Below are 27,882 nucleotides of genomic sequence, written 5' to 3'. Positions count from 1 at the left end.
AGGTTCTCCTCATAACATCAGCAGCAAAAGTGTTGCTTTAACAGATATTTTCCATGCCTCACTGTAAATGTAGACATCCTATTCACCAACATTTTAAACTCACATTTTCTGTGTGGTTTACTGCCAACCCTTGGCCTCCCCTCTCCCAGCCCACTATTCTCCTCAAATATCCGTTAACTCCCAAATGGAGCCAGTAACAAAGCCGTGTGGGATGCCAACAAAGCTCCGGGAGATCCTAAAATATTCGACTACCACCTCCTTTTTCTTGCTGGCGGCAACAAAACCCCCTTTTTCCTGCAAGAATTTCTTGTCTGTTCATCTCGGACCAGACAGTATGTGATTTTGAGAGAATGTGAAACTCCATACAGATGTGCCCTCAGGGATGTTTCCTCATCTCTTAGGTTTGCTATGAATTGGAAGGGGGTGGGCTAATGTTAGAAAGGAAGGTAATTCAAGCATGAGGAAAGACATCCAGAGGCTTTCTGTCAAGGAAAATAAGACCTGAGCAAAGTTCCCTCTGCACGTGGCTCCCACACCTCCTGGCTCGAGTGTGGGTTTTCCTCCTGTAGAGCATGTTTACCAGAGGGGTCAGTTTAAAGCCAATAATTTGAGAAAATTACCCATAAACCTTTCATTCCAAATCTTTAATACTTGAGTATTTACAGTCAAATTCTAGTCTCACATAAAATTTGTTTTGCTTTTGTATATGTTTATTTCTATTTTCTTTAAAACTGCAGAGAAGCTAGAAAGTCTTTCCATCTCTTAGTTTATGTTTTCTAAAATAAGAAACTTTGTGTTAAATTTAAAAAGACACCAACCATGACCATGGCTTGCATTTATCCATTTTCTCAAAACCTTCTTTCTCCTTGCAGGGTTACAGGTGCCTGCAGTCGGTGGGCTAGAGGTGGAGTAAAACCTGGACAGGTCAACAGCCCATCACAGGGCTACACAGAGATACACAACTTTTCATACACCCACAAACAAAATAAAAAGAGTGGTCCATTAACCAAACATGTTTTTGGACTTTGCAGGGGCTGCTGATAAGCCATGTATGCAGGGGAAAAACATTCAAACTCAATGCAGAGAGATTCCAGCAAGGACCTTATCGCTGGAAGGCAACAGTGGAACAGATGCACACATGAACACTGTTCAGTCAAATGTAGTTTCTTCTAAGTAGGATATATGTTACAGTTTTAAGCTGCTCTATGTTTACAGCCTCCACTAAATACATCCATTCTTCAACCTCCACCGGTTCAGCTCATTGCCTTCACCTGTGCGTGTCTATGTTTATCTCACCTGTTGTCTCTGTTTCACTGAAGTATTATCTGTTGCCACCATGTCACAGCAGTCCAGCTTGTATCTTCTGCATATTCTGCTTCTGGGGTTTTCAGTCTCCAAACATATCCTGGCATCGTGTGAGTTTGACTCTCCTGTTCTGCTAATGGATTTTTGAACTGGTAATATAAGGTAATTCTTGTTATTTCTTTTGTTTTACTATGAAAACTGGACTTGCTTCCCAGTGTGTTACCAATTACTTGTCTGGATCTTCTGCTCCCAGCTATGCGACCCCCTGCCTTCCCATTGGTAACAACTGGATTTATACAGGATATTACCACCTGTATGATTGCTCAGACCATGTCCTTTCAATAAGTATCGCTTGTCCAATCTGGTCACCCATCATACTCCTCCATCTTGTCTACAAGCTTTGAGTAACCACCACTATACTTCAGTGTCACCTCCTCAGCTTTGTTGATTTCTGCCACTTATTCAAATCAACTTTTGAAATCTCTCTCTGTTGTGTCGCTTATATGGTTCTTCTAATTTGATATTTTTATTATTTCTGACAGAGCTGACTTGAGGATGAATGAAGCCATAGAAGAAACTTAGTTTGGGGGCCAAGAGCCCCACTGACCTCCCTTATTATATGGTCCGTTCATGATCATTTATGCATTTGGCATTTAACTCAACTCGGTTATCTTAAGTAAATAAAGTTGAGCTCAGAAGACAACAGAGTGCCTAACTAATTTAGTTCCTATTCTTTAACTCCATTCATTGTCTTTACCTGCTTATCCTTGGAGGGTTGTGGGGGGCTGGTGACTGTCAGGCAAACAGCAGGGTACACACAGGACAGGTCGCCAGTCAATCGCAGGGACACAGAGAGACATCCATGACAAAAATCATGTAAACACACATTCATAACCAAGGGCAATTTAGAGAGACAACTGAACCTAACAGCGTTATTTTTGAACTGCAGCAGGAGCCTGGAGTACCTGGAGCGAACCCACATGGACGGGGATAACATGTAAACTCCATGCAGAAATAGCCCATGCTGGTATTAAACCCAGGACCTTCTGCTGCAAGGCAACAGTGCTTTTTCTGTAAGTAAATAGTGATTTTAGGCAATTTTGGAGCTGATATGCTTTCATCAGCTGTTAACATAGTTTTGTGCAGTTTTTCTTAACCGCATCTTAACTACAGTAAATATTATAATTAGGTAAAGGTGAAATCAAATAATTGATTAGTACAACACGTTAGAAACCATTTTTTTAAAAACAAAACAAAAACCTCCTACTTGCTGATCTATTCTACCTCTGACAGTGTGCTGGAATGTGACCAACAGCTCAGATACAAGCAGCATATACTGTATTAGTTCGTAATAATTATTTTGAGACCCGCCGTTCAGCAGGTGCAGTGTTTGCATTTCCCTCAGACTAGCCCTGATTTGTTTTTCAGGCCATTCAATAACAAAAAAATAAAACTTTTTGCGATTTTATTTGTATTAGCAATGCTAGGAGAACATTAGGAATTGCAACAAGGAAGACATGCAGAAGAATTTACTCCGAACCATCAAGTAAGGTGAACGATGGTTGCACATCAGATTGTGCTGGTGGGTGCTGTTCCTGCATCGGCCACTAGAGGGAAGTGTTGGCTCTGAGTGCTCACTAAGCTAAGACAGACCCAGACTGATGCCAGCTTCTTCACCAACAAGTATGCATGCTTGAGTGCAGATAATAACACAGAAAACGTTAAAATCTGTTAATATTACGCAGGCACTTAGTGAAATTGTTCGCACCTGCTGCCCGGTACCTGGAGCCTAAGCACTGAATTATTTTTTTAATTTATATTTTTTCTTGTTGATGTCTTTGAATGTCTATAGATAAATTCTTGGCTCAAACTGTATTCTGCTGGAGAAATAAAGGGTTTTATGAGTTTGAGTTTGTGTTGGGAACAGCTCACAGTAAGGATGCTCTCTGACTGTCACAATGTATCTTCAGTGAGCAGACATAGAGCATTAAGCAGTCAGGAGGCCCTGTGTTTGCTTCAGGGGTTGCTTTACCACATCAGAGGCCTGCAGCATCACCCAAGGTAAATCCTCTCCTGCCGATATGTGCGGCAGAAGGTTCAGGATAGTCGCAGACTTCACTGTGTCCCTCTCTTTTGTGGCGTGTGTCCTCCTGTGGGGAGCGTGTTGACTCAGATGGGACAAGTAAACAGAACCGGGGTGAGGCCATGTGGGCGCTGCATTCTCATGGAAGCCAGGACCAGTGGATTAGGCTAATATAGGCCCAGGCAGGGGAGTGGGGGGGTGTTGCAGTGCAGCCTTGCCTGACAGGAGGTGATGGATTAAGGCTTTGTCAGGGCCCACGTCAACCCAAGAGACCTGGTGATGAGGGAAAGAGGGAGGCAGCGGGGAGATCAGGGCATCCCAATCCTGGGATCAGCAACATGTTGACAAGGGATTATCCCCATCGGTGTGTTGGTTCAGGAGCTGAGGTCTCATAGTTTCTGAAGGAAGGAGGTAGCAGGTATATCATGATGATGAGAGGTGACTAAAGTCCTTGCTGGTGTTACAGAAACTTTTCCTTAACCATTTGGCAGGTTTCCATGTGAACCAACAGATTCAGAGAGGAAAATCAAAAGCGTGTGAAATCAGTGACTGCAAGAAATTAATTCCTTCATATTTTTTTTTACTCATTTCTGCTGCTGGACCTGCTGATTTAATGTCAGCAGTTAATCGCCATGCATGAACGGAGATCAAGTTACTGTAAGAGCTGGCGGGCGGCATGATATCTCAGCCACATTCGCTTTTGTGGAGGAAATGGTGAAAGCAGATTGTTTCTTTTTATGGGCTCCCTTTGAAATCCAGCACAGTTGACCCTCCCTCGGCAAGAACTTTACAGCATGCTCTGGTTTATTTCTGGAAACCTCCTCCACTCCTCGGCTTATTTAAGACGCCTGCCCGAGTGTGCCTTTTGTTTGTTTTAACAGTTGGGACAAACAATAAAATGAGGTGATTAGGAATTAGCATTTTCACTGCATTGGCCAAGAGAAACCACAGGGAATATTTTTTAGTCCACAGTCACAAGTACTGATGAGCGGAGGGGGTCCTACATGGGGAGAAAAAATTACCAACACTTGGCGCTATCATCTGTTGGCCCTGTGTCCACATCTGGGCCTTGTCTCATGTTATTTAATCTGAAAAACGAGTTCAGTTCATGATGTTATGGTAAATGATACGTAGTGACAGTATGTGCAACACAAGCTTTCTATCATCTAGATTTAAAGCAGAAAATGATACTCTGAGTAGGTCAAAAATGTTTCATGTAATTCCACTGAAGTTGCCCTAAGCACAAAATATCACTAACAGATCCAGTCAGAAGTTTACATACACTCATGTGCACGGATGTAATTCGTATTGGACTTTGAATGATTAATGTGAATGTTTCTTTGCCAGGATGGGAGGATTATTCAACATGCAACTTTAATGATTTCTAAGAACAAGAACTGGTGCTCAAATCTGAAGTTGTTGTGGAGTTTTTCTAATCATCACAAGGTCAGAATTATCCACAAAAGATCCAATATAAACACACATTTCCACTAATTCTTGGATAAATATCTCTCAGCAGTTGGTAGAGAAACCACACATTGTTTAGTCGCCATCGCAAAGTTCTGGCATGGTTCTAGCAGGATATTTGATCACTCTTATCATAATTGGTAAAGCTCATTTAAATGTGTTGAATTTCTTATCACCAGCCTGGCTTTTAAGCATAGTTCATACAGTTTCAATTAGTTTGTCTGCTGACTTTCCAGAAGATGCTGTTAACCTGTTTCATCGATATTAAAACTAGTTTCAGAATCACTATCCTGGAGCAACCAATTGTCTTTGATTTTCTACCATCTAGTTTAAGCTGAAGTTCAAGAATTTGGAGCTGGTCCTGCATCTTCCCTCAATTTGGGATGCACCAGTAAAACGTGCTGCAAAACAGTCCCACAGCATGATGCTGCCACTATCATGCATGACAGCTGGATCACCTTGACTCCTCTAAACATTCTTAATTGTAATACTTTTTTATTGTGCCCAGATAGCTAAATCTCTGTCTCCTCTGTGCATAAAATGTTTTTCAGAGGCCATGGAGTTTGTTCACATGGGAAACGGTACACTTCCATCTAGATTAAAGGTGTTGATTTTTTAGGAGTCATTTCTTGGTTGGTATTCTCTGAGTCAGTGTTGATGTTAAACTAGCAAAACTTTGGATTGTAACAGTGGAGTTCAAGCATCTTCTGCTTTATTACAGGCTCGAGTCTTGGTGGTTCCTGGGCTGTTCTTGAACACACTAACCAGTATCCTTTCCCTTAGGGTTTCAGATGGTTGAACCTTGAACATAATTAGAGTTCCAACAAGACTTTGATCCCGAACACACACTGAAACTTGTTTTGGAATGGATAAAGCAGGCTGTGCTTAAAATTCATGGTCTGAGCCAGGAAAACCGGCAATCTAAATGAGTTTTGCAATTTCTGATAACCCGTTGACGTGTACAAAAAGTATGATTTCTCTTCAACTTGCTAATTTAATCAAATTATTGTGGGCGGGGGATATATATGTATTTGAGTAATTTTGACCCCTTGTGGAGAATATCTTCATCAACATGACATTTTGGTTTTTCAAATTAGTTGAAGTCTTATGTTGTTAAATCGTTACACCCTAGAAACATGGTTTGAATACAATATGAAAAGCCCAAGACTGCCATGACATTTCTGGCCTGTATGTAAACCTCTGGCTGGCACTGTATGTATACAGGTCCTTCTCAAAATATTAGCATATTGTGATAAAGTTCATTATTTTCCATAATGTCATGATGAAAATTTAACATTCATATATTTTAGATTCATTGCACACTAATTGAAATATTTCAGGTCTTTTATTGTCTTAATACGGATGATTTTGACATACAGCTCATGAAAACCCAAAATTCCTATCTCACAAAATTAGCATATTTCATCCAACCAATAAAAGAAAAGTGTTTTTTAATGCAAAAAACGTCAACCTTCAAATAATCATGTACAGTTATGCACTCAATACTTGGTCGGGAATCCTTTTGCAGAAATGACTGCTTCAATGCGGCGTGGCATGGAGGCAATCAGCCTGTGGCACTGCTGAGGTCTTATGGAGGCCCAGGATGCTTCGATAGCGGCCTTTAGCTCATTCAGAGTGTTGGGTCTTGAGTCTCTCAACGTTCTCTTCACAATATCCCACAGATTCTCTATGGGGTTCAGGTCAGGAGAGTTGGCAGGCCAATTGAGCACAGTGATACCATGGTCAGTAAACCATTTACCAGTGGTTTTGGCACTGTGAGCAGGTGCCAGGTCGTGCTGAAAAATGAAATCTTCATCTCCATAAAGCTTTTCAGCAGATGGAAGCATGAAGTGCTCCAAAATCTCCTGATAGCTAGCTGCATTGACCCTGCCCTTGATAAAACACAGTGGACCAACACCAGCAGCTGACACGGCACCCCAGACCATCACTGACTGTGGGTACTCGACACTGGACTTCTGGCATTTTGGCATTTCCTTCTCCCCAGTCTTCCTCCAGACTCTGGCACCTTGATTTCCGAATGACATGCAGAATTTGCTTTCATCCAAAAAAAGTACTTTGGACCACTGAGCAACAGTCCAGTGCTGCTTCTCTGTAGCCCAGGTCAGGCGCTTCTGCCGCTGTTTCTGTTTCAAAAGTGACTTGACCTGGGGAATGCGGCACCTGTAGCCCATTTCCTGCACACGCCTGTGCACGGTGGCTCTGGATGTTTCTACTCCAGACTCAGTCCACTGCTTCCGCAGGTCCCCCAAGGTCTGGAATTGGCCCTTTTCCACAATCTTCCTCAGGGTCCGGTCACCTCTTCTCGTTGTGCAGCGTTTTCTGCCACACTTTTTCCTTCCCACAGACTTCCCACTGAGGTGCCTTGATACAGCACTCTGGGAACAGCCTATTCGTTCAGAAATTTCTTTCTGTGTCTTACCCTCTTGCTTGAGGGTGTCAATAGTGGTCTTCTGGACAGCAGTCAGGTCGGCAGTCTTACCCATGATTGGGGTTTTGAATGATGAACCAGGCTGGGAGTTTTAAAGGCCTCAGGAATCTTTTGCAGGTGTTTAGAGTTAACTCGTTGATTCAGATGATTAGGTTCATAGCTCGTTTAGAGACCCTTTTAATGATATGCTAATTTTGTGAGATAGGAATTTTGGGTTTTCATGAGCTGTATGCCAAAATCATCTGTATTAAGACAATAAAAGACCTGAAATATTTCAGTTAGTGTGCAATGAATCTAAAATATATGAATGTTAAATTTCATCATGACATTATGGAAAATAATGAACTTTATCACAATATGCTAATATTTTGAGAAGGACCTGTATATGTACATCTGATGGAGGGAGGGTGAGGTGTGGAAAACTGCGAGAGTGAGACGTGACTGACATGTGGCAAGGAGGCACCAATCCGTCTCCTGACGAACTTGTCACCTCACCACGCTCCATGTGTCAGGGCCTGACAGTGTCCCTGTGTCAGGCGTGGGTGGCCTTATGACACGCGTTTGAGTGTGTATGTCACGTCCGTCTGGAGTGAAACTGCTCCTGAACTGCACGCCTACATAATGATGCTGACACAGTGCCATCAGGCCTGCCACTGAGCCCAGACACTGGCCAGTTCCGACTGTTATCTCTTCCCTCTGATTTCTCTCAAACTCTCACCCTTTCTGTTGCTTGTTCCTCTGCTCCAAGTCTATCACTCACTGGCTGAGTTCAACCACAGCCATTTACTTGCAATTTAACCCATAATGATTGTATTTCGTTTAATTATGACCATGAGAAACAAGATAAAGATCAAGCCCAGCTCTTGAACTGGGTTTATTTAAAATAATTAACTTTGGACTTTAAATTCTTCCTCATCTGTGAGGAGAGTGCCAGTCAAACCTACACAAGGCTCTGTTACAGGCTCAATTCAGTAATTGCTTCCTCGCTGGAGCTAAAGTATAGTCTTTTACGTGGCTCTACGATGATGCCTGAGCTGACAGAACAGGAACTAGAGCTTTAATGGCCAGTCTTTCTCCTGATCTTCTGAACTTATTTTTTTTACTCGATAGGTGAACATTGTCTCTGGATTGGATTATTTTCTGGCTTAGCTGCCCTGGTTGCTGGGAGAAGAGCAAATCTAGGATGAATTAAGAGCAGTAGCGAAGCTTCGTGTTGTTTTTGCAGTCAAAAAAAGCACTACGGAGATCACATTAATTCAGAGGGAAATTTACATCGAAGCACTTCATATTCACGAGGCCCTGTGTCTTCACATAACAGATGTCGGCCTATTTGCTGACATCTTTCACAGTAATTTCAGTGTCTTCCTGCAGGTGAGTTTGTGGGCGGCGATCTTTCCATGATGTACAAACTCTGCATGAAGAATGGAAATGGGGGAGTTTTTAGTGTCAATCCCTCTCCCCCTCTCTCTGTTTGCTCTCTGTGGGTGTTGGTGGAGGGCATATAAAGGCTATTCAGCCCCTGGCAAGACCCCCTGACACCCCCACATTTTGTGGATGACTACCTGCCCAGGAGCTCCCTCTGCCCATCTGTTCCCTCCAGACGCTGCAGGGGAGTCCCTCCTCTCCTCTGGTGCTCCTGTAGGCTTCCACGCATGCAGACGAGTGGGGGGACCGCTGACTCACCCCGGCATTAGGCTGACAGTGCAAACGAAGCAAGGCGGGGGGTTCAGGAGTGTGTGAGTGTCTGCGTTGGTCTCCAGGAAGACTGCTTTTGTTTTTGTCAGGGAATGAGTCGGTGTGTGTGGGAGTTACTTTGTGGGTGATTGAGGCATTCATCAGTGTTGATGGATGGGTTGGTGTTTGTATGTGTGTAGGTGGATGCCTGTGTAGGAGTTTGAAGGTGTGTGTGGGTTTGTATGCATGTGGAATTCAGTGGGTGTTTCCTGGTAGTTACGTCCTAAAATAACAAACCATGACACAATGTTGACGTTAAATATGAACAGATATTCGAGGTAAAGTTACTGACAGTATGTTCCACCAAACTTTTTAAGAGCTCAAGATAACATCTTTTTATTATCATTAACAATGGAAATCACTAATGAATAGGAGGTGAAAACTTGGAACTGTGAATACTTGGAATATACTCAGAGGAACTCCAGCAAAGCAAAAATGTATCATATTATTTTTCCTGTATTTCGTTTTGATCCCTGAATCACAAAAAATGGTTTTTGATTGATATACCTTTTTCAGATGTTAGGTAACTGACATCATTAAAATGGCAAAACAGAATACTGTCTTGAATCACCGTTCAGTTATAGTTATTTCTAAGAGACAACATAAGCTGGTTTTAAAAAAATGTCATCCTCCTCAAACATGGTTTTGTCAGAAATTTAACAATTAGGCCCGGCGTTGCTCACAGGAAAAAAATAAAGCATAGCTAATGGTATTCTGGGTACGTTTACGTTCTGAACAAGAAATCTTGAAACCACAAAAAAACACATTTAGGATGTGGTCATAACCATTAACCTAATAACCAATCAAGTGAGCAGAACAAATGGCAGCTGCAGGTTGGCTGACAGTAACATACCTCTTCATAGTTGTTAGTCTTGAGCTAACAAGCAAACAGCTTTGGAGACTGTTAGCTTGTTAGCAGGTCATCTGGATCTCTCTTTGGGTATATCTTACCAACAACTTAACATCCACTAACTCATTGGCAGGTCATCTGTACCTTAAGCACTGTCAGGGATTAATACTGGCCATATGGGCAGTTGCCCAGAACGGCATTAGAAAGTAGGGTGCTAAAGCTCCAAATAAGAAATACAATTAATCTATAGGTTTTTATTGCTTTTGTGCAGGTGCTTTCAGTGGGGAGTTGGCATCACTAAGAGCTGAGTAGTCGTCCCCTGCTTGCCGTTGAGAATGGGAAGACTAACTTTTTTGCAGGGTTAATGAAGCATTTTATCCTCCTCCCGAACTTGATTTTCTCATTGAAATTGATTGGGAGGCAGCAGAAATATGAGCTCGGCTAAGACGGTATTTATGCAAGAATAAAGCGCTATTAGCTTTTTTATTTTTATTTTATTTTTATTTGTACAGTTTTTGCAAAGTGAGGAAAATACTCGATAATGCCACCTGCCTCTCCATTAAAATAAGCATGATACTGAACATTATTTAAATTGCATATCCTTACTTTCATGAACTTACAACAAAACAGTCAAAATAATTTGACTTTGGACTACTTCAAGACAGGAGGGCTATTGAACTTTGCATAAAGTGTGATTGTTCCTTTAACTGGGGCACTGCTGCTCAGTGGGTAGAGTTGTCGTTTTAAGTTCAGTCCATTTACCTTTTGATGGGATCCTTGATAAAGGTAAACTTATGCTTTGTTGGATTGGACAGACTGATATACACTATATTACCAAAAGTATTGGGTCACGCCACCAAATTTAATAAATCCTGGTATTACAATAACTTCCGAGGCGGCATATATGTAAAGTATGGTGTGGAGAAACTTGACTGGCCTGCACAGAGTCCTGACCTCAACCTTCTTGATCACCTTTGTGGTGAATTAGAGCAGAGGCTGCAATTCCGGTTTTCTCATCTAACTATGAATGCTGGCAACGGTTGTCCATCAACAAATTAGACCTTAGGATGTCATTAAAGTTCTTGTACGTCCAAAAGTAGACAGATACATTCTTTTGGCAATATAGTGTAAGTACATGAAAGTTTTAATCTACTGTCCACTAAAATGTCCAAACCAAAATCCTGATGCAACTTGGGCTGCAGTCTTTAGGAAATAACATGCTGAGAAAAGAAAGATTTGATGAAAAGCTATTTTCCTCTGGATTTAACTTAAAGCTTATGAAAATACGAAATGCCTAGTTTAATGCCAATTTATATTGAGCAATTTATTGAAAAACATTTGAAAAAATAAACAGATTAAAATGTAAAAAAATATATAATAGTCTAATATGTGAGCACATTTATTTATCTCTGAATCAAAAATGATGCAGTTTTAGTTAGTTAACATGCACAAAAAGTAAAGTTACTTTTTACTGATTGTAAGTACCTGCAGGGAATGATATGAATAACAAGCTGGACTTGCATTTGAAAAATGGAAAACCTGCAAGGCAAGATCATGTGTCTGTTTTAATGTCAGGATTCTATCGCACTGAAAGAAGCATTTCGCTGCAGGATATTTTTAGATGGACTCTTCATATTATTTAGATGCCACCCTGGGGATTGTGTTTCGTCAGCATGCCTTCGTCTACTTCAGTAAATGAGCAGTTTATAGTGTCATTTCCATAAGCATGGCTGTAGGAACCGCCAAGCTGTGACCTTTGTTCCAGTACCAGTATGCTCAGCCCATTAGTCCAATTTGTTCAGCTGTCAAACTGCAAATTCTCACTCTCTTCCCTTATGAGAGCAGCAAGGTTAAGGAAGAAAGGTCTTCTGCATTCCTCTGTCCCTCTACGTTTTAAGCCTTGGTACAGAAACTTACTGAAAAAACTTTCATTTCTGCTCAGCAGTGAGAAAACCAAACCTCCTCTCCTTCTGTAGGTGGAAGTATGACTGCAGATGAGTTGGCTAAACAGTTTTCTGGTAAGCGGGCACGCCGCCGGCTGCAGGCCCACAGGCGTGGGAAAGACCTGACTCTGATAATAAGCAGCATTTGGCCCCTCTAACCTCTGCAAGCTTTGGCTCGGGCTAGTTGTCTCTTTTCCTCCTTGCTTGTTTTCCCTCTGCTTCTCCGTGTGAGCGGGAAGACTCACAGGAGAGGAGGTCAGCCAGGGAGAGGCCCACAGCTGCGGCTGCGAGGTCCCAGTGTGTTTATTTGGGCAAGCCCAACCATAATAAACTCCAGCCAGGCATTGCTCCTGAGTACTGGGGCCACCACTGCTGTGGTGCTTTTCATCCTAACAATAGGGAAGGTGCTCAGACCGCGGAGGGAGCTGCACGGCACAGGTTACCGTGCAACAGCTGCCTTAACTGTGGGGTTTGGGGGGGGGGGGGGGGGGGGGGTCTGCTGATGATGTGGACTGGATGGATCGGTCATGTTCCCATACCTCATCTTTTGTTTAGTAAGATCCCAAATGAGGAGTAGTGTTTACTGTCTGCACAACATTACTCAAAATGAGTTACATGCACTGTATCTAGTGTAAAATGATACTTTTGATCAGATTTCTGTCAACATACAGGTCTTTTTTTACTGTCGCTGTTGTATGTGGAACTGTATGTGGAAACTGCTGCAGTGAATCTAAAAAGTGTACAGACTGATCTTAATACACCAGGTTTTAGTGATAATTTCTATAATATTTGCCATCTTTAATTGGAAACAGATAATGTACAGTTCAAATGGATCAAACAAACAAACGACAAAACAAATCTGGTAGGGAGAAATGTAAAACTGTGAGAAAAAAAAAATTCAAAATCTGGAATTAACTGTAATTAAAGACATTAATTGCACAGCCAGTTTAAGTTACTGCTGACACGCAGATCTGGTTACTGCCTGACCTGCAGATTCAAGAAAATAAAACCTTTTTGACAACATGAAGTCAGCTAAAAGATCCTAGAAGGCAACACACCATTCTCTGGAACGACAGCAAACCCCAGTGAGAACCATTGTCCACAAATGGAGAAAACCTGGAACAGAGTTGAACCCTTCCAGAAGTGGCTGACATAGCAAAGGTACTCCAAGTGCACATTGACAATTCATCCAGGAGGTCACAACAGAAACCAGAACAACATCAGGCTTCACTTCACCTCGGCTCAAGTCAGTTCTCACGGCTTACAGATAAGAAAGAGGCTGGGATCCATGGGTATCAAGACCCATTGCTAGCAAAAAAGAACACAGGTCTGTTTCGCATCTCCCACAAAATCTTAAAGATTGAAGACTTTGAGAAAATATTCTTTGCACTGACAAGACAAAAGTGTGCATCCTGCTAAAGGTTGACTGCCATATTTGGTAATGAGATGATTTCAGCAACACTTGAAGTGCTGAGAAACCAACTTAATTTACAGACCAACACCTTTTGGCTCGTATCATTAACCCCACCCTGATGAAGATCACAAGCCAAACTATATTATTAGATTTTTGTCCCTCCTCGTACACCTTAGATGTAGGTGAAGTTGTGCCACAATTTTTGGATTTCTAAGATTTTTCCCATATTTCCATATCCCAGATCAGGAGGCCACGAGTCAAATTTAGATTTTGGATCATTTTTCACAATAAAAGCATTCATTGTTGACGTGAATGCATGCCTGGAGTCACTTTGATGGTGGAAAAAAAAAAAGAAAAAACGTTTTTTTATCTTTAGCTTTCTTGGAGAGAAATGTTTTGGATCATAACTGACTGGTATTTCAACAACTTCGACAAAAATCACAGCACCATCTGAAAGAAGTAATCCCACACCATAACGTTGCCACCACCATGCTTCACTGTGTGTATAGTACACTTTATGTCCAGTGCTGTTTTGCACCAAACATATCAAATAGTTGAATTTGGGTTTCTTAATGCTTGAATATTTTAAAGTGTTTGAGGACTTTTTAACCAGGTTTAGATGTTTTCTTTGGAAGAGAAAGGTTTTTGTTTTGTAGTTGTACTTCCTAATACAGATATATGGAGTATATGATTGCTGCAGCTCATTCAGTGTTTCTTTAAGCCTGTTTTGGCTGCCTCCCTGATCAGTTTCACTTTTGTCTTTAGTAAATCAAAAGGGCCTTCAGCTAAATTTAGTTTAAAAGTATGCCTACTTATAAAACCAGGTTATTGCACCTTTATTCTTCCCCCTTACAAATGTTTGTTTTTACCAGAATCACATGTATAGACGTATATTAAATTAAATGTGAAAAAAGTTTTGAAATTATTTATTTTGGTACACATTTTTAAATCACTAGTGCTTGGCAGGTTTGCCTTTGAGGTTTGCATCTGATTCACAGACTTGCTCTGTCACCTGAGTATCCTCTGCTCTTTGATATGCAGCACAACAAAATCGTCTTTCTGCTTTACTCACTAGGCTATTGTGTATCAGGTCCCTTATTAAAACAGTCACTCAACCACTTGAAAAGGTGTACAGGTATGCCCCAGGTTTTGCCTGACTGGGTTAGCTGCCCCCCACTGACCCCTCTGGCTGCTGTTTTGCTCATCTTTTATTGGCTTCTAGAATTGACGGATTTACTGCTTAGCCTTTTTTCCAACCACTCAGTCTGCCTTACTGAACTCTTCTAAGTTTTGCAGTTTGCCCTAAGTACCTATGCTAGAGACCATAACTTCTGCTCACTGTCTTCCCTCAAAGATCTTTCAAAATTTCCTACCCCATCTTTCCTCCATCAACAACATCCTGTCTGCCAGTGAGTCAACAGCATATGTGAGTGTGTTTGCATGTTCATGCCCTCCTCTGCTCTGGCTGTGAGGGAACCGCATGGGGCCACAAAGGGAAACACGAGTCAGCTGAGCCGACAGACCAAGCAGGTGCAATGACCGGGACCCGAGGAGGGGCAGCTGTCCGTCAGACTTGCTGCGCCCAAACAAACTTCCTCCTTCATGAGGCTGAAATACTGAAATAAGAGCCCTAAACTGATGGCTGATCTCAATTGTGCTAATCCTAAACTGACCAGAGCTGAACTGGAAAATTGTTGAATACATGGCAGATATTATGTATGCATTTTCAGTGCATTTCACCTAATCTTTCCTGTTGAGAGACAACTTTTTTCATTCATGAGAGTGCAAATACATCTTTGTAATACAGGAATGCATCTTTATCTAAGGACGCAACCTACACTATATGTCACATCTGCCACCCTGTATCTGGCCCCAGTTTGCATTACCTACAGAGAGACCCCTTCTGGGGTGGCGGGCTCAATTCTTAAACATTACCTCCTAACACCTCCCCTGAAATTAAAATGCAAAAATGCACTCTGCTCTGTGAGATTCCTCCACATAATTTGCTGTCCTCCTGCCCCTGCTGCTAACCTCAGCTCCTCTAAAAGCATCACTCTGAGCTCTGACAGCAAGTGGGTGACTTCTGACAGCTCACATTGATCCGCTGGCTGTGAAAGAGGTTGGCTTGACAATGGAGAACATGTGTCCGTTTTGGGACAAGCCTTAACTTGTCTGAACCCCCCCTTGGGATGTGCCCAGAGGAAAAGCCATTCCTTTGGTAAAGCTATTTCATTTATTACGTGAGGAATTTGATTTTGGTATATATTCTTGATCTGACTTCTTCTTTACATCTAACCTTATACAAACATTTGCAACAGATTTACCATTCTGCATTGTTGGGTTCTTTGTGTTTGATGGGTTCCTTTAAAGCAGCAGCAGAGGGAAATGTCTTATAGTCTGTGTGTGATTAACTTGCTCTGTGTCAGTGTAGTTTTTGCCATCTGACGTCTAAATAAGAGCCAGCCCACTTCTGAAATGTCTTTGATAGATGATATTAATAGCAGAAGATTTAATGCTGCACCGAAACGCTTCATTCTGGTGTCATTAATAACAGGGATCATGAGAAGGGACATGGCTATAGTATTTAATGCATTGTCTAAAAACACAGTTCTACACTCAAGTGCACTGAGACACATTATGCTCTAGCAAACAATGGATTTGGGTGTATCTGCCTTCCTGTGTGAGAAAGACAAGAAAAACTGATTCCCCCAGTAACACTGAACTGCAGGATCTGAATCACCTACAGGAGCTGACTTTCTTTCTCATAACCTACACAGACTGAGCACTGGAAGAATGACCTGTCCACATTGATTTACACTGATTATGAAAATGCCTTTATTGATTCCATCTGCACCGAGTTCTTGCAATTGGGATTTCAGGGGATTAGGGAAGCCATCCTCCATCCAAGCTGTGCCGTGATCCCGGGCCTCCTGGAGAGGGGGTCCTATGGCATTTTCAGGCCAGAAGGAAGGAAAAAGATCAGATGTTTAAAGCACATGCACTCATTATATGTCATCAGAAGTCCCACTGGGTTGTAGTTAACCCCAGATGTTAGGGCTTCTCAACACTGGAGAAAAAAAATGGTGAGACGTGATGAGGACTAGAATGTAATTGTAGAGAATCACTGCAACATTGTTGAGACAGACTTCAGCTTGTGATGGGAGTCGGCTGATTTTATGCTTGACCAGCCCTTACTGGTGATTGTCTGTTCAGAAACTACAAAAATGACCTGTTTCCACTCATTGAACACACCATACATTAGCACCAGCAGGTCATGCTAACAACAACACTCTTCAGTGTGGAAGTGTGAAGAAGTTAACTTTTTTCAGAATCGCTCATGTGTTATGAAGCATAGGAAGGAAAAGAGATTAAATAAGTTTGTAGACATGAGACATGTCTGTTGTTCCTTCAAGCTGCTTCAACAAGGATTTTGACATCAGCAGATAACAAATATAAAATATATGACAGCAATGTCACTTTGTTTATCCTTTTGAAGAGTCCAATTCTGTGTTATACAAAGTGCAGAATGAGGAAATGTTGGTATTTTCCTAATGTTGTCGGAGAAGAAATCTAGGATTTCCACATTCTTGGTTTGCTCCTTTGTGTTGTCTGAAGGCATTATTTAACAAGTAATTGCTTCACTTCTTACGTGTAACGATGGCGCATTAAACGGGTTAGATGCACTCATAGATGTTGACATCTGTGAAGTACTTGCTGCAGGATGAATGATGGTATGGTCATGCATTACCTTTGGTCCCAGGCTGCTAGTGCCCACAAACTGAGTTGAAAGTGTGAATGCGTCACTGGCTCACAACAACACGTTTGTCTCCAAATTTTGATTTTTCATTTCCAACATTTAAATGAATTATGACTGAAATCAGAGGATGTGTTGATGATGACTTCAAAAAGGACTTTGTAACGTTGAGCTTTTTAAAACCAGAAGCTTCTGACAGGAAACCCTTCGGTTTGAATTAATAAAAAGTTGAACATCCAAATATAAAATAATAAAATATTTTCAGTTAAACACGTATTCCAGTAGAATTTGCTAACTTGCAGGTTTGATTGCAGAGAGAAGAAAGGTCTAAAATGATTTATGCAAAGAAATTATCAGCGGGCAAATGTCTTAAACAGCAGAGAGATGGTTCAGCCAGATGAGGGCGAACTACAGACCATCTTAACTACTGATGCTCTGACCTTCCACTTGGGTAATAAACCTATAAAGTGTAAAACATAAGACATACAGTATAATACTGTCAGCACATTTTTTTAATGCAATAAATTGATTATCAGAGTCATTAATGTAAGCTGCAATGATTGCAGCACTTTAATCTCTTATTGTCATCAGAGTTATTGGTATATCTGGCTCTTTGCACCAGTGTTTTATGAGCTGCACATTTCCTGTGACAACTCTGGACTCGTTCATGAATCAAGTCAGCTTCCAGGTGTAATAAACGCTGTTCTCTCACATTTAATTTTTCAAAGTATGTGGTGTACAATACTAATTCTCATTGGTTGCTGTATGCAGCTTTACTTTAACAGCAGTCTCTGTTGGGTTTACCCTGAAAATGTAATTTCCAAATAGCTGCTAACATTTCCAAATCCAGAATGTTTTATAAGAGGTCGAAAGCTTAAAGGAGTTAAAATGGAACAACTTTGCTTTAATGATTTCAGCCTTCCTGTTATCTGCTAAAAGTCCTGCTCTATCTCTCGCAGCCTCAATGAACTACAGACATCTTTTAAATCACTTCTTACATCTCTGCTTCCTCTGATGTTAATTTCAACATGTCAACAATTTTAAAAGTAGCTACCTTTCTTTTCACTCAGTAACAGCATTCACACAAAGCGTGCCAGCAATTTGTAATGGCATTGGATTTGGTGTGTTCATCTTCCAGGAATATTTTTTTTTCAACGGCTAAGTTCTTAATGCATTTCTAGTATTCACTGCATTTTTTTCTTTTGTAAAGAATCACAGAAGTGCTCTATAAATATGTATCCATGCTCTTTTTTTTACTTTTTTATTTTTTGGTTTAGGCTTGTAAATCTATAAAGAATTAACTGCAAATTGAAATCAGTACCACATGATTAGTTTTATGCTAACCTTGTTTTGTAACGTGTCCTGTCTGGCAGAATTATTCTCGTTTCCACACCTGCAAGTTCATATATAACAACAGCAATGTTACAAAAAATGGCACGGTATTAAAGAATGCAAGATGTATTTAGTGGTAACTGCGGCTCAATATAGAACATCTGTGTATCTGTTAACACCTGAATCTAATCACCTCTGGGTTTGAGTGTTAGTGCGTTGTGTAAACAAAGTTTTTCCATAAAAATATGCAATAGCGAGTGAGAGGAGCCACAGACCTGCACCCTGGACCCAAGACAGACATGGAAGAGGCCTGTGCCATAGACATCTAAAGGCCCCCCCAGAGCTGGGAGGACCACCACCGGGAGCTCCAGCGACGGGCCCACAGACCCTGCCGGCAGCTGTCTACACCAGAACAGATCCAGCCATGGACCCAGAGACCTGAGACCCCAGGGCAGATCAGAGGCCTAACAGAGCCAGGGGGCCCTGGCTCAGTCAAGCAGCCACAGGAAGTGAGCCAGTACAAAACACCCAGCCCCGGACACCGAGAACCACAACTACACCAGCGGTCAGAGACACCAGCCACCAGCAGGGAGTGTCGCGGGGAGGAAATTGGCCCCACAGTTGCAGTTTCTTAGTAAATCTAATGCAAATAATCAACATTAGACTTTTTTTTTATTTGAATCTTGAGAATTTGATCCCTCATTAGCAGAAATGAACGTTTTAGTTGTTTTTACTTCCATTATCTCTGAGGAAAGGCTCCGTTCTGAAACTGCCCTTTTCATGTAAATATGCCAGGTAACCAATATTTTGAGTCATCTTGTCTATTGAGTCTGCTGCTGATTGACGACGTTCCTCTTTGCATCACTTCTAACACGGCAAGCCAAGTGTTGTGAGTGTGTGAAAACACCAGAAAGTGTCGTAGTGCGAGGTAGGAGGATGGCGAAATTGCCTTTCGTCCTCATGTGAAATAAGTTGGCGTTATTCTGCATGTGTTGGAGGGTTTAAATCTGCATGGAAGCCTAAGCCAAAGACAATTATTCTTGTTGTTTTTACCAAGTTTTTATTTTCCTTTAGTCAGTTTTGATTGTTTGCTTCTGTTGTGATTTTTAGGGTGTATCATCTCCCAAATAAGTAGAGTATTACATATAAGAAAAGAGGGAACTTTACTAGCTTAGCTGTATAGGAACTGGATCTTCTGAAATTTAACCGGACACTCCATGCAATCGTCTTCAATTTCCAATTTCTATTTGTCTAACTTCTTTATAATAACCTTACCCTATCACTGACCTTTGATAGCAGGCACACATTAACCAGTCATTGTCTGATTTTCGCCTGCTTTCAGTGGCAGAGGTCGACCTCAGAAATCAATCCTTTGTTGTTGTTGTTTTTCTGACCAAGCTGGTCACTACAAACAGCAGCTTCCAGTTCTGGAGAGACTAACCCTCTTCTAGAGACAAAGATTTCAAGGTATTTCCGAATAGTTAGAAACATGTTTATAAAGTTTTATTGCTTAGATGAGTATTAAACTCTCCCATTTTTTGTTAATAAGTAATTAATCACATTCCCTCTTCTTTGTGTTTTTGTTGTTGGATACTCATTTACCTTTTTTTTCAATGTGAAAGTCCGAGTGCTAGACTGGGGCCAGTGCTTAATCTTAAACCAGTCATTCACAGCCAAAAATACTCTGTTTCTACCAGGAAAGCTGGTTCTCAACTGACACCATCCAAGCCTCAATACATAAGAGTGTTTTTGGAAATAAAAAGACAAAAAAGATTAACATAAACTTTACTAACATAAATAGTTTTTTATGTGTTAAGTCTAAAAACACACTTCAGTCAGGATGTTTACCAAAGTATCCATGCAAATTGATTTAGCCTTTTTCTTCGTGATGTTTAGTGCATTATTTCTCTTTTAAAATGAGGAGTTTTGTAAACAGTAGTTGGTTAAGCTTCTTCATCACTCATACATCTTTGCAAACAGCTTATAAATGCATTATTGTTTATGTTTAGGGAGTCTACTGGAGTAGGTTTAGGTGTCTTGCCATGTTTTTGTTATACTGTGTATGGTTCTGACCGTTCGGTGATCATTTTTGTTCGAAATAAGAAAACTAGTCATAGATAATAGTAATAACAGCGTGGAAAAGCAACACACAATAAATCTAGTAAGGTTCCAGTGGATAAAAATAAAACCAATGAGATAAAACCCCTTTGCTTTCCTGCATGTTGGATTTCCAACATGCAGGAAAGCAAAGGGGTTCTTTAAACACTCACAAATTGAACCGGTGCTGCGCTTGATGGCGGAAAAACGGGGATGACTAAATACAAACCAGTTTTCAAACAACTTACTTAACTTTGGAGCTTTTCCACTACAGGAACCAGGGAGGGTTTTTGGGGCCATCCTCTCTTACAAAGTGGATATCTGAAGGCGGAATCTAACTGCATGATTAACTTGATGAAATCAATAATGGATCCAGCAAAGTGGCAGCCCACATTGATGTAATAGTAACCTGTGTTTTAACCTGTGTTTGTATGACTTTCAACGTTCAACCTCTACAGCTCATATTTTCTCTTGCCTTGAACTGTAATAGTCATTGACTGTTTACAACTGTCTGAAGGAACAGGATATTTAAAAAAAATGAATCCTTTCCCAGTGGATCATTAACAGATTCTCCAGAGGTGGTGCTACAGCTGCTGTGTGTGTTTGCTTTATGCTCTTCTTCTACATGTCTCTCAGGTTCTATCTTTAAATATCTGTGAATGTTACAAATTTCTTTGACTTTGATTATAACTCAGATTTAAAGCATACATTTATTGAAATCATTACAAGTTTATGACTTAAACACTGGTTTCCTCCCTGGTCACATTTCACTCTTGTTGTTGGTTCAAAAGCGAGAGAACACAGAAGACTCTGTAGTGCTTCTATATGAACTACAGTTTGTGTCAGAAAGTTTAGTTTTATTGGGAGAAAATCTCTGTATCTTTTCCACACTGAGCGGCTAAATAAAAGCACAGTAGTCACTGCTCAACATAATAGCTTTTTCAAACTGTGGAAAGGCTCACAATATAACAGCCAGATTAAATACAATTTCTTGGGAAATATAAAGTTCCTTGTCTTTTAGCCGAAATGTACTTCCTGTCTCTTATAGTTGTGGTTCAGAGGTGATGACCTGTGACTTTCTCCAGATCCTTTCTACTGTAGACCAAAAGTTAGCTTTGCCTGGTGAGTAAAATTAACTTTTTGTTCCACTTTGTGCAAAAGAGGAAGAAATGTGTCAAATCTTATTCTTACGAGGCAGAGATAGCAGCTCAGGGACACAAGGAGAGGGTCATCTGAAGATCTGATATCCCCCAAGACTGTGTGGAAGCCTGAGAAATAGAACACACGTGATGTCTTTTTTTGGATCAAAGCCTTTCTATTTACCATACCCAATGTTTTTCTTTGGACTTTGGCTGCATTTTCAAGTAGAGTACTGTCTTTCCATCACCTATGCCTCATAAAAACAGCATACTGTCCAGTATGTGCCTAAAAGCAAAGTAAAGTAGAAAACAAAGTGTCAGGTTTGAAAAAAATCAGAGTCATGGTTTTAAGAAAGAAAAGAAAAACATCAAAGGCCTGACAGGACCTGATTATCTACCCTAAAGTTGTTTGGGAATCATTTTGCTGGTGTTCAAATACAATTTTATGTGCCAAATCTTGGTGTCTTTAGTGCTATTGTGAGTCGTAATAAAAAGGAATCATAAATTGCCTCTTTGCTTGTAAAAAACGGCCAAACATTACTTTCAAAACGTGCTAAGTTGTCTGTTATGTGGAAGAAAAACTGTTTTATTTTTTGCATTTATGAGGTTTTTTGGCCTGAATGATAAGTAGTTCTGGGCTGAAAATGTAGCCAAAGGAAACATTTCAAAGACCTTCAAAAAGCATAAAGACATGTTGATCACAATCACTTTAAAATAAAGGAATAAAGGAAAGTCCGGCTCAAAATATAAAGAAATGAGAAATAACTCAGAACGTTTGCACAGTAATGTATGCATGTGCTCTAAAGAAACCGAGGACTTTGCAAGTAAAGAATTTGTGTACATTTGTGTTTGATGGGACGTGGGAGTGAAGCAAGGCCTTTCTATTAACATGCACTTTATCTCTAATTAAATCTCAGGAGGTTACCGATTGACCCTGCTTCACCTGAGTGGATATGCCAGAGCTTTTACCCGCCTCACAGAGGCAGAGCGGGTCTTTTGATATAAATCCACCTTGAGGCTGCAACCTAACCACTAGTTAAAAAGAGTTCATAATGCAACACAAGCTGACACCACTGAGCAGAGATTATTCCAAAAAAGGAGCATTGTTAGGAGCACATCAGTGTACGCTTAGAGTCTTACTGAATAATTCCCGTTCAGCTACCTGGGATTCATCCCATATCCCCCTCTCTGAGACACCAAAAGATCTGTGCTTTGATGGCTTAAAATTAATTACTAATTTACAGAGTCTATAACTTTATCATTGGACCCAATTTAAGTTGCATGCTAATCTGGTGCCAACTCTGGTTGAAAACCGAGCAATTTTTGTGTTAATTGGGGAGATTGAATCTGGAGAACAAGGAAAATGAGGTGACGGAGAAATCCGCTTAATCTGGAACTTCTGAATTTTCTTAATTAGTGAGTTTTCTTTTGTCTGAAGTCTTCTATATTATCCTAAATTACAGAAGGTTTGGGATTCTTTCCTCAGTTACTGAACTGTTCTAGTGCCTGAAACACTGATTACTGGGATCTAAGTGAGAGCCACATGCCTGACTTGTTCAAATGCTTGCTCTCCTGAGGAGAGGTTAAGCAAAAGAGTAAGCACCTCCCGGGCAGCTGCAGACTTGCTCTCTGCTACCCTGTCATCCATCGTGGAGCCTAACCAAGTTATACCAACAAATCACCCATCAGGGGCCCCACAGCTGACACTTTCAGAAAGACACCCACAGGGTGGCAACAAATTTCCAGCAGCGGGGCGTTGCTAAGAGAGGAGCCGGGGCACCTGTAAAGGTCTACCCTCCTGCCCACGGAGAGGGCGCCCCCGCTGGGCACCACGCTGCTCTCTGGCCTCTTGGTCAGCCATGGAGCACAAGAACTGGAAAGCGGGAACTCTGGTTAATGTTCTTCACAATAGCATGAGAACACAATGGAAGTACTATATCACCAAGACTGTCAAAAAATCTAAAAGCAACCCACGAACAATTAGCTGAAAGGGCAGCAAGGTTTCATGGCCACAGGCCTTAGACTAAATGTCCACCCACGTTCAGATGGCAGCTGGTGATTCTGACCGGAGAACACATGCACAGACTCCTGCGGACTAGTGCCTGACCTTTTAAGCGTGTCCCTTAAAAACGAACCACATGGAGGGCCATTCACAGGGTGGTTTAAGCCTTATTTGAGATAGGAAATGTTGCCCAGTAGTTTGTCTTTATGACCATATAGAGTCAGGCAGTTTGTTCCTTTTATGGTTTACATTATTTGTTGTATGGGCCATGCAGCTGTTTCCACTGATGCTGTATGGCATCATGGTTTATTTTCTGTAATGACACAAAGCAGGTCTAACTGTCGTGCTGATCATTTCTAACTTTCTCTACGGATGCTCTTTTGGTTTAGCTAAATGAGACTAGAGTGAGTCATCAGCAGATCCTGGGTATCATACCGTTCCTCTTGATTTGATTTCTGTGAGATCATCTTTAAAAAGGGATTTGTTTGCTTTGTCTTTGCAGCCCTAGAATCATCCAACATACGAAAACAAATGCCATCTTTGATTTGGGTGAGGTCCATATGTTCTTGATACTCTAACAAGAACAAAATGTCCTTCAGGGCAGTCTAAGCTAGCCTGTCTTCCACAAGCAGAAAACCTCTGAGTCTTTAAACTTACTTCTGAAATGTCCTGGCTTGATGGAATTACTTAAATATGTTGGCAAGCGATTAACAGTTTGCGACAAGATGACAGATTTTACTTTTGGCAACACTTGGTATAGAAACCACATTTCTAAAGATGTGATCTTGCCCATGTTGTGTCCATTACCCAAATGCTCCAAAAGAAACATGCGAAAAAAAAATAAAAGATGACTCAATGGCATCTGATCCTTTTTACACTAAATGTATAATGAAAATCTTTAAAATCCTGAAAGTCCAATTCAAACATTTGTGGTTTGAAATGAGGAAAACATGAACATATTGTGCCTTTTGAAGATATAAACAAAAACTATGGCCAGATTTAGGTGCAGCCTCCTAGCATTCTCTTCATCCAGCATCTATAAATCATTTGTACGGGCCAGTGCTGCTCTCCATTGCTGACCCATTGGCTACGAGCCAAGCCTGTGTCCGGACGAGGCCCTGACCCGTGAACCTTGGCCGAAGCCCCCGGGCCAATGGGGCGAGACCATTAGAGCCGAGACCCTGGCAGCCAGGGCTACCTGCTGCTCTGGCATAATGCAATTGGACACAGCCATCAGGATGATGGAGCACACTGAATTATCCACGCTGACCACTCCAATGGCTGATCCTGACTGTTGCAGGAAACAGTATCTCCAGCGCCTGCCGAATTTAAATAAATGGGCTTTTTCATATCAAGCCACAGATGCTTTTTTTGTGTGCCTTTAACTTCTCATACAGATTGTGCATTGAAGTTGGCTTAAAGCTGCAATGTATGTTACTGTGGGGTGTCAAATAAAAGAAGCCATATTAAAGAGGGGAGGTCACCATTTTGCTCCAGCACCATTTTGTTAATTCACATCCACTAGGGGGATTTTATATCCGGTTTGAGGCCCAACAAATTAAAGTTATTTTGTACATTGTACACATAGTCTGATTTAAGAAAATTCAGTTATATGACTCAATTAAATGCTGTTCATGAAAAGAAAGTCGCCTAAATTGATTTGTTTTGATCACTGGTTAAAATCTCTATCTTCTAAAGTCAAGTGGCCAAAATGGGGATCTAAACTGCAATTAATATAAATAAGGTGTACAAAGGTTTTCCAAATGATGACATGTCATTAAGTAATAAAGGGGATTTGAGCATGTTTATGAACATTTGTCTCAATATTTCATTGAAATGTTTAACAAACAAAGTAAACTGATACCCAATCATTTATGTAGAGTCCCTACATAAGCAAATAATTGTTCTGCCTTCACACACACATGAACTTGAGTGAAATCCAATTCTTAACCCATATGGTTTAATATGATGTCAGCCCAGCATTGGCTTTAGCAGCATCACTGTTTCCGGGAAGGCTTTCTACAAGGTTTAGGAGTTTATAGGAATTTTTGACCATATTTCCAGAAACACATTTGTGAGGTCAGACACTGATGTTGGATGAGAACACCTGTCTCTGCTCAAATTTATCTTAAAGGTGTTGTATCGGGTTGAGGTCAGGACTGTGTTGGCTGGTGGATTTCTTTAACACCAAACTCTCTCATCCATGTCTTTATGGTCTGTCTTTGTGTACTAGTGCACAGTTATGTTGGAACAGAAATGCGCCCTCCTCAAACTGCTTTCAAGAAGTTGGGAGTATGAAATTGTCCAAAATGCTGAGGCATTACAAGTTCCTTTTTACTGAAACCAAGGGGCTAATTACAACTTTTTTTTTAAACTGACCCACACCCTAATCCCCTCTGCAACAAACTTTACACTTGACACAGTGCTGTCAGGCTGGAGTTGTTTTGCTAAATCCAGACTTGTCAGTTGGATTACTATACAGAGAGGCATGATCCGTAACTCCAGAGAACACGTCTCCACTGCTCTAAACTCTTGTGATAGATTGTTGTACACCACTGCCTCCAATGCTTTGCATTGCACTTGGCGATCCAAGGCTTGGATGCAGCTGCTTGGCTTTTAAAACCTGTTCTATGATGTCCTCTGCACACTGTTCTTCAGCTAATCTGAAGTTCACATGAAGCTTGGAGATCTGTAGTTATTGATTCTGCAGAAAGTTGCCAATTTTGAGTTACTATCTTTTGACTGAGTCGTTGTCATTCCTAATCTCTTCCACTTTGATATAATACCACTAAATGTTGAATGTGGAGTATTTAGCAGTGATTAAATGTCAGGATTGGACGTTTTGAGCAGGTGCATCCCACAGTACCACATTGGAATTCAGTGAGCTCCTGAAAGCAACAAATTTTTTCACAAATGTTTTTAGAACCAGTCTACATCCCTATATGCTGCATTTTATACCTGTGAGGCCAAGGAAGTGACTGGAGCACATGAATTCAGTGATTTGGATTGTTGAGAGAATACTTTTGACAATGTCGTGTACGTATGAATGGTTTGCTTACAGGTAGAATATAAGAGGGTATCGACAAAATGATAATGTGCAGTTACAAAATGGGGGTACAGATAAGCGAAGGGAGGGATTTATCCAGAGTTGTTGAAGAGAAGTTTTAGAATCAGAGCTCTTTTATTATTTCACCTGCAAGCTTTTTATTACTGTACAATAATACTTTCTTTTCTTCTTTCTAATTTATTTACATTCTCATGTCCTGTGCATTAAATGCTCAAATCCAGGCTTCCGCTGAAAATTCCTCCATCTGTCTCCAACTCTGCTTTGTTATTTGGCTTGAGCTTCCCACTGCTAGCATAATTAAAAACATAGACCAATTCAAGAAAGACTCTGCAGGGCGTCTGGACCACTAAGTGCCAGTCAAGAAAAAAAGGTGAACAAGTAATGCCCCACCATACTCAGTGTAATCTACATGCATACTGTTACATTCATACAGGTGCCCTCCCCCCCTTCAATCCAAACAAATACACCTGATGAACCCCCTTCAAGTTAACACCATTAACATCTCCCATACCCTGTGGAGTTAAACTCTCAGTGCACACAAATGCATCCAACTGACAGGCAGCTTAGGCAAATGGCTTGTTTGGGGAGCAAGCAGAGTGTGATTGGGCCTACATAAAGGCAGACTGAATCACATCTGGGAGTGTTTGCATTACAGAACACCGTGAGAAAGACGAGCACCTGGATAAAGCGCACCTGAATTCACACAAGATGGCTTCTTGGGAGTGGGATTTACAACTTCCTACATCATAGGTTTATACACACCAGCTGGTGAGTTAGAGGTTTCATAAAGAGATAAGGATTTAGGTGGAAATTTATTACAATTGAATGTTGGCACCCTAGTTTTACGATACTGATAGTGGGTGTGAATACTGGGCTTTATAGATGTATTCCTTTGAAACATTTCTTCACATTACAACCACAACATTCAATGCATATTATCAGGATTTATTGTGATAGACTAAAACAAAGTAGTGCAAAAATGTGAAATCAGAATGAAAAGGATACATGTTTTTTGGCAAATAAGAACATGAAAAATGTGATGTACATCATATTCACTGACCTGTCTGCTGTGTTACTTGGTCTTCATGATGCTGTTTCTTCAAATTAAATTTTACACAAATTGAAAGATTATTTAATTAGGTGACTTCTGAAAGCAATTGGTCGCACTGGATTTTATTTTGGGGTGAAAGAGTAAAGGGAGCTGAATACAAATGAATGCAACACATTTCAGAATTTTTTTAAACAA

The 27,882-nt window shown here is 40.8% G+C and overlaps 1 long non-coding RNA gene across 2 annotated transcripts; it reads left to right on the top strand.

The window, feature by feature from the left end:
- Positions 1-865: 865 nt before the first annotated feature.
- On the top strand, positions 866-22,771 carry LOC124874329. 2 transcript variants are annotated; one of them, XR_007039769.1, is made up of 4 exons: positions 866-924; positions 1,032-2,378; positions 21,477-21,550; positions 22,485-22,771. It is a non-coding gene; the product is annotated as an uncharacterized LOC124874329 (long non-coding RNA). The 2 variants fall into 2 exon arrangements; XR_007039770.1 differs by lacking the exons at positions 21,477-21,550; positions 22,485-22,771 and adding exons at positions 4,736-4,834; positions 5,407-5,464.
- The last annotated feature ends 5,111 nt before the right edge of the window (positions 22,772-27,882 follow it).

This window comes from Girardinichthys multiradiatus, chromosome 9, assembly GCF_021462225.1.
Source record: "Girardinichthys multiradiatus isolate DD_20200921_A chromosome 9, DD_fGirMul_XY1, whole genome shotgun sequence".
In the NCBI taxonomy this organism is placed as follows: Eukaryota; Metazoa; Chordata; class Actinopteri; order Cyprinodontiformes; family Goodeidae; genus Girardinichthys; species Girardinichthys multiradiatus.
The sequence above is the reverse complement of the archived record's forward strand: the minus strand, read 5'-3'. Positions and strand labels throughout refer to the sequence as shown.